The following is a 6,806-nucleotide window of genomic DNA, read 5'->3' as shown; positions in this document are numbered from 1 at the left end:
TTAAAACAACCTTCTAACAATGGTTTTGTAAATATTGTAGATGTTGTCGTCTTTATAAGTCAGATAGGAATGATGACAGTTAAAAAACCATAATTAAATTGTTGTAGATGTCATTGTCGTCGTTAAAAGTAATAAAAAAAGAAAAAAATAATGTGCTACATATCACAATGGATTAACAACGACAAACCTACCATAGTAAAGAAAAAAGCATATCTATCTGAGTGTTAAAAGGCACATAAGTTTTTCCCGGGTTCACCATTTGCTTGCTTTGAAACTATAGAGATAAATAAAAAACAAGTAAAAAAATCTTTGAATAAATATGAAGTACCAATCGTAGGTAACGAGGAGACTTATGAAGAGGAGTCACATGGTGCAGTGTGGAAAAGAGAAAATGAAAATGTAAGGGGTGAGGAAATACTCAAATGAAAGTCATACAAGAGAAAGAAGCACATTTTTTTTTTATGAAAGTATTGCACATTCGACGAATATTCTCTATATAACCATGGTTGTTTCTCCATCTCGAGTAAGTTTTAACGACAATTTTTTTTTATATAATCATCATTATTTCCACTTTTAATTATATTTTTTTCACCATCGTTAAAATGTTTGCAGAAATTACAATTTTGCAATTGTGTTTTTTTACTATGACGGCTTGTTAAATGTTGTCAATCGATGTTGTTAAAAGATCTTTTGCATTAGTGTGAGATGCTAGGTTCTTGATCTACTGCTTGGTGTTGGAGATCTCGTTGGGTGAAAGATTGAGGCCTAGTGATGTGAATCCAACCAATGATTTGATGTGACCATGAGAAACAACAAGGACCCACTTGAAAGACTTGGAGGACCTATGACAAGAGTTAAAGCAAGGAAAGCAAATGAAGCACTTCGACAAGTGTCGTCCGTATTACTTGAATACAAGCCCAAATTTCAAGGGAGAAAAGGCCAAGATGGTGAGTTGTACCATGGTCCAAATGGAAGAGAACTAAAGCTCTATTTTGTTGTTGCTTTGTTTTATAAGTTAGTTTGTTTTTTAAATGGGTTAAATATGTTTTTAATTCCTATACTTTGGGACGATTTTGGTTTTAGTCCATTTTCAAACTAAGGTACAATTTAGTCCTTCAACTTTAGAAAACTCTGGTTTTAGTCCTTTTTACCAAATTTTTTTAACTTTATTTGTTGTTTCAAGCACGTTTCATTATAGCATTTGGATTGTTTACACTGTTTGACACATTTTTGCTTCAATGTTAACTTAGAAACGCGTTTGAAACAACAAGTAAAGTTAAAAGAAATTGGTAAAAAGGACTAAAACCAGAGTTTTCTAAAATTGAAGGACAAAATTGTACCTTAGTTTAAAAATGGACTAAAACCAAAATTGCCTCAAAGTACAGGGACTAAAAACATATTTAACCCTTTTTTAAAATAGCCCAATTTTTGTAAAATTGGCTGACTAAATTATGTCTTTGGACCAATTAATTAGCGGGCTTTAGTTTGACTTTATTTTCAAGTTTTAATAAGGGCCCAATTTGAAAACTTAGACATGAGCCCTTATAAGCTTAACTATTTTCATCAAATGCATAAGTCAGATTTTTTATGTAAAGAAATTAGGGTTTTTATCCCTTCTATCTTAGTAAGAGTGATGACAACTCCTTTAGGGACTTTCCATCTGAAGAAGTAACAACTTAAACTAAGATTAAAGAAACGAAAATGGAATAAAGAATTCTAAAGCTCTTACCTTATCTAAGTCTTAGATAGATTCTCTTTACTAAATACATTTAAATTATTTTGTAGGACAATAATAAAGCTTGGAAACCATAGCCAATAAGCCAAAGAAGCTTGGTGACCTAAGGGAAGCAAAGGAGGCAAAGAAAGGAAGAAAGGAAGTGCTTTCTGGATTGGACAATGGATTGGACTACAGTGCAAAATTGTCTTCCGGATTCTACCACCTGCCCAGCCGTCTACACTCCACACCCAACGTTTCTACACCAGCAAAACACATTTAAAACACGTTAAAAATTGTGTTACGCATGGAACATGCAGCCCAGGCCTTGTAGCTTCTCCAACACACTTCTCTTGTCATTTTAGTAGCTTGCTAGGCACACTTCAGAGTCATCTCTTCCCTTATAAAAGAAAGACTCTATTTTTTGTAAAGGCAACTTGAATGATAAAGAGAAACGCTGTTGAATTGTCTAGCCACTTATTACTTTTGAGTTCAAAGCCTGTGCCACTTTAGCACAATCCTCCTCTAGCTTCCATCCCTCTTGGAAGACCTCCTGAGCTAGAGAAACTTCACGCATACTTCTAATCCTTCTCCAAGCAATTCACCGAACACCTTCCGTGCAATGCCTCCACCAATCATCTCTTCATTCCACTGCCACCTTCTGGTTTGAGGAGCTGCTTAGTCTTGAAGATTGGAGCCGCTTCCATCATTTGACATCAAGAGCAAGGTCGTCCACACCTTGCTTCAAGAGATAAGTTGCTCTTACTTTCATTTTTTCTTACTTCCGTGTTGTGCAGTTTGTGTTCACCGTTTGCCAATATTTTTCACTTCTGTTTCATTTGAGTTTCTTGTTTCTTGTGTTGTTCGTGTCCTTCACCTGTTCCATAGTACTTGCTCTTCATTTTAATCGGTGCATTTCTTTATATGATTTCAATATCAGCTTTATTCATCATTTCCAGTTGTGTCATAGTATTGCGCAATAATTGTTGTAGTTTTTACTTCTGTCATCAAGTTTTGAATCTGTTCTAGTTGTGCATTTTTCGTTTTGATTGTGTCCAGTGCATTTGCTAGCTATTGGTTGATCATATAAAGCAATGGCATCAAGTCCAACTTTGATCATTTGAGCTAACAGCAGTGCAAACATTGTTTCCAGTTTCAAAATTGAAAAACATTGTTTTTCTGGTTGAATCATGTGTCAGCTGATGTAGTCAAAATTTCTGTAATTTCAAGCTTTGTGCAAGGTTGCTTAATGACTTTACATGAGTTTTAAGTGATTGCAACTCCTAAAAATCACAAAAGTGTAAAATGATTAGTTGAGTTGTGCAAAATGAGTAGTTGAGTTGTGCAAAATTCTGCTTTGGACACTGTCACTGTTTTAAATCAAGTGTTTGCATCGTGCTTATTGTCATTGTTTGTCTTAGGCCATTTTAACATCTGCTAGCTCACATTTTCCAGCTAGATCTAGCTGCTTAGGAACTTTCTTAAAAGTTTCTTGAACTATCCAACTTTGATTCTGTTAATTTTTTTTTTCATTTCTGGTGTTGTTTGGCCACTTTTTGCCGCATAATTGACAACTAGTGCTGTGATTTTGAGAATCTGTGTATGTCAGTGCATTTTGAATTATTGTGCAAGTATATTTGGTCATTTGAAATCTGTGTGCACTGTTAATTTGGTCATTTTTTAGCATTTATGTAAAATCACCATCCAAACCATCAAATTTGGTTGAAATTAGAAGTGTACCAGTGAATTTCAGTTGTGGTCTTTTTCTTTGCTGTCTAAGTTTGCACACTTCCAATTTCATGATATAAACTTGCTTATACTCTCAGTTGAGCCTTAGATACACTGCCATTCATTTTGACCACTGCAGTTTCCATTTTTTTTCAACACTCTCTGGTGCAGTTTTTACCTTTGCTTGCTGTTTGAAAATTCTCAAATTTAACTTTTCGTTTTGGATTGGCAAGAGCAGGGGTTTATGTTTCCAAATACAATAACATGATCAAACAAGTGTAAACCAATCATAAAAAGCACTTCAAACCCTGCAATCCAGTTTTGAAAAGTCAAAAACTAGAAAACACAAAATTTGCATCTCATTGAGGCATTTTGTCAAACAATTTTGTTTTTCCATCAAACACTTTCCCTGCACACGTTTTTGCTCACTGTTTTTGTTTTTTATTGCTTGTTTAATCTGTTCTAGACCTTATCCTAGGTTCCTTTTGAGTTCCCTCTTTTATTCTAGCCCCAAAATCATTAGAATTCAACATTGTTTGGCTTCCAATTGTGCTGTAAACTCTGGTTTACCATAAAAATTTGATGCAGTGAAATATTTTGGTGCTGATTGTTTTGGTGGATGTGAATGATTGTGTGAAGTATTGGTGCATTTTCTAAAGTTCAGATACCTTGCTCCAAGGGGGTAGCATCTTAGGAAGTGGATGATGTGTTAAATTGGATATAAGCTTGCAACTCAAAGTGCAATTTTTCCTTGCTGGTCCAACAACATTTCTGCAACAAACACAACACATTTTTATCACCATTTTGGACCTGCACAAACCTGAAACAACATCCCCACTTTGCTTTGTTCTCTTGTAGACACATTTTCATGTACTTTTGCAATGCTGTATCACATAACATTTGAGTTTAATTGCTTTTACATTTGAAACTTAAATGGCTTGGAAAAATTCCTTTTTAGCAATTCCAAGTCCACCATTGAACATTGTAATAGTCTAGTCTCCGCATCTTACTGTGAAAGTGTGTCAAGAGGCTCCAAGTGTCACTTGCACTTTCACTTAGGGCCATTTCTCATTCTCCCTTTCCATTTGCATTCTTTCTTTAATTTTTCTTGAACATTTATTTTTGTTCTACGTCTCCATGATATATAGGTGCACCTTTCATATACATAAACCTTTCTTTGGTTTCTAGGTGTATTTCATCTTGGCATTCAAAAAATATTTTTGAAAGATTTCTACCTAGAAACTAAGGTAAGAAACAACCAAAGAAACTCTCGCTAGGAAGGACAAAGTTCTTAAGCTTGTCCATTTGTGACCCACCTCTCCTTTCTCGGAGCTATTTGGTTTATTTTACCTCTAGAATCTTTCTAGAAATCTTTCACCGAAATTTTAAAAATAGTTTGTGAAAACTTTTCTCGACTCAATACTTGTGCAAGTCTTTCAAATTCTTGTGAAAACCCTTTCTTACTTCACAAAGTATGAGTCATTCCAATGTACAAGGTAGTATTCGTAATGATCGAGAGAATGTACACTTAAGTGAGGAACTTCATAGAACCCAAGCTCAACTCAATAGAATCGAAGTCAAGCTTACCCGAACTCAAGCTGTGTTACATGAGCTTTGGCAAATGGTTACTAACCTCACTCTCAATCAGAGAGGTCAAAACCGTGCTAAGAACTCCCATACGCAAAACCATGATCGTGGTGATCATTCACATAATAGTGATCAAAATAGTGGTCATCATTATGACTACTATCAACCACCACCTAGGAGACACCACAATCATAACGAACATCACGTGGAACCTAAACTTGACCTTCCCTCCTTTTATGGTCGAGACAATGTAGAAGAATACTTTGAGTGGGAAATGAAGGTCGAATAGATTTTTGAGTGTTACCACATAGATGATAGGAGGAGAGTGACCTTAGCAACATTGACCTTCTAAGGCACAACTCTATACTGGTGGACATCCTTGATTCGTGAACAAAGGATGCATAGAGACTACACCATAAAATATTGGAATGAGCTAAAAGCGGCCTTGCATAGAAGACATGTTCCAACATATTATGCCAGGGAGATCATGGACAAGCTCCATCAACTCCAACAACAAAACATGAGTGTCAAGGAATATCGACAGAAGATGAAACTCCTCATGTTACGAGTTGGAATTAAAGAGGAAGAAAGATTCACCATATCTAGGTTTCAAAGTGGACTTAACTATGAGATTCGTGATAAGGTAGAGCTTTTACTTTACCTAGATCTTAATGATTTTGTTCAACTATGTGTGAGAGTGGAAAAGAAAAATAGAAGAAAAGCTTCCACTAAAAGGACTTCTCCTACCACCTCCATGTATAGGAAAGATCCAAAGAGGGAGGGTAGTCTAGCGAGGTTTGCAGAACCTCGAGAAAAAGAAAGAGAAAAAGAGAAAGAGAAAGTGAGAGGTAAAGAAAAAGAGAAAGAGAGAGAGAGCGAGAAAGAAATACATCTCACAAAGAATCTTCAAGAGAAACAAGGGGTAGAGAGACCAAATGTTTTAAGTGTGGAGAGAGAGGACATTATTGTTCTGAGTGTCCTCACAAAAGGTCTACTTATCTCTTAGACCATCATAGTGAAAATGAGGATTCTTTTAGTGAATAAGATACTTCCATATATGAGGAAGAAGCCTTACCTTGTGAAGGAGAGTTATTATTGGTTAGATGACTTCTTGGAAGTCAAACTAAAGAACTAGAACAATCCCAAAGGGAGAACCTATTCTGCACAAGATGCAAAATTTTTCAAAACACTTGTTCATTAATTATGGATAGTGGTTCCTATTGCAATTGTTGTAGTTCTAGACTGGTGAATAAGTTGGCCTTACCTACTATTCCTCATCCCAAGCCTTACAAGCTTAAGTGGATAAAAGAGGATGAAGAAATAGTAGTCAACACACAAGTAACCATACCAATATCCATTGGCAATTATGAAGAAAAAGTTTTATGTGATGTTGTTCCAATGGATGTTGGACATGTATTACTTGGTAGGCCATGGCAATATGATCATAACTCCACTCATGATGGCTATACCAACAAAATAACTTTCCTCCATAAAGGTAATAAAATCACATTGATTCCTTTTACACCTGAAAAAGTGAAAGAGGATGAAATAAAAATAAAAATGAAAATTGAAAAAGAAAGAAAAGAAAAAGATAGATTGGAAAAGCACCCTTCTCAAGAGAAGAAAAAGGTATGCATGTTGTTAAAATTCTTCATTCACAGGTAAATACCTTGGCTCTTTTTCTCAAAACCATCACTTTGTTTCTTCATTTCATCATGGGGAATGTTCAAAACAAAGTGAAACGAAAAACAAATTAAAGGCCAAAACTATTTCTAAT

This window comes from Vigna radiata, chromosome 8 (assembly GCF_000741045.1).
Source record: "Vigna radiata var. radiata cultivar VC1973A chromosome 8, Vradiata_ver6, whole genome shotgun sequence".
In the NCBI taxonomy this organism is placed as follows: Eukaryota; Viridiplantae; Streptophyta; class Magnoliopsida; order Fabales; family Fabaceae; genus Vigna; species Vigna radiata.
This window is presented reverse-complemented; position numbering follows the sequence as displayed.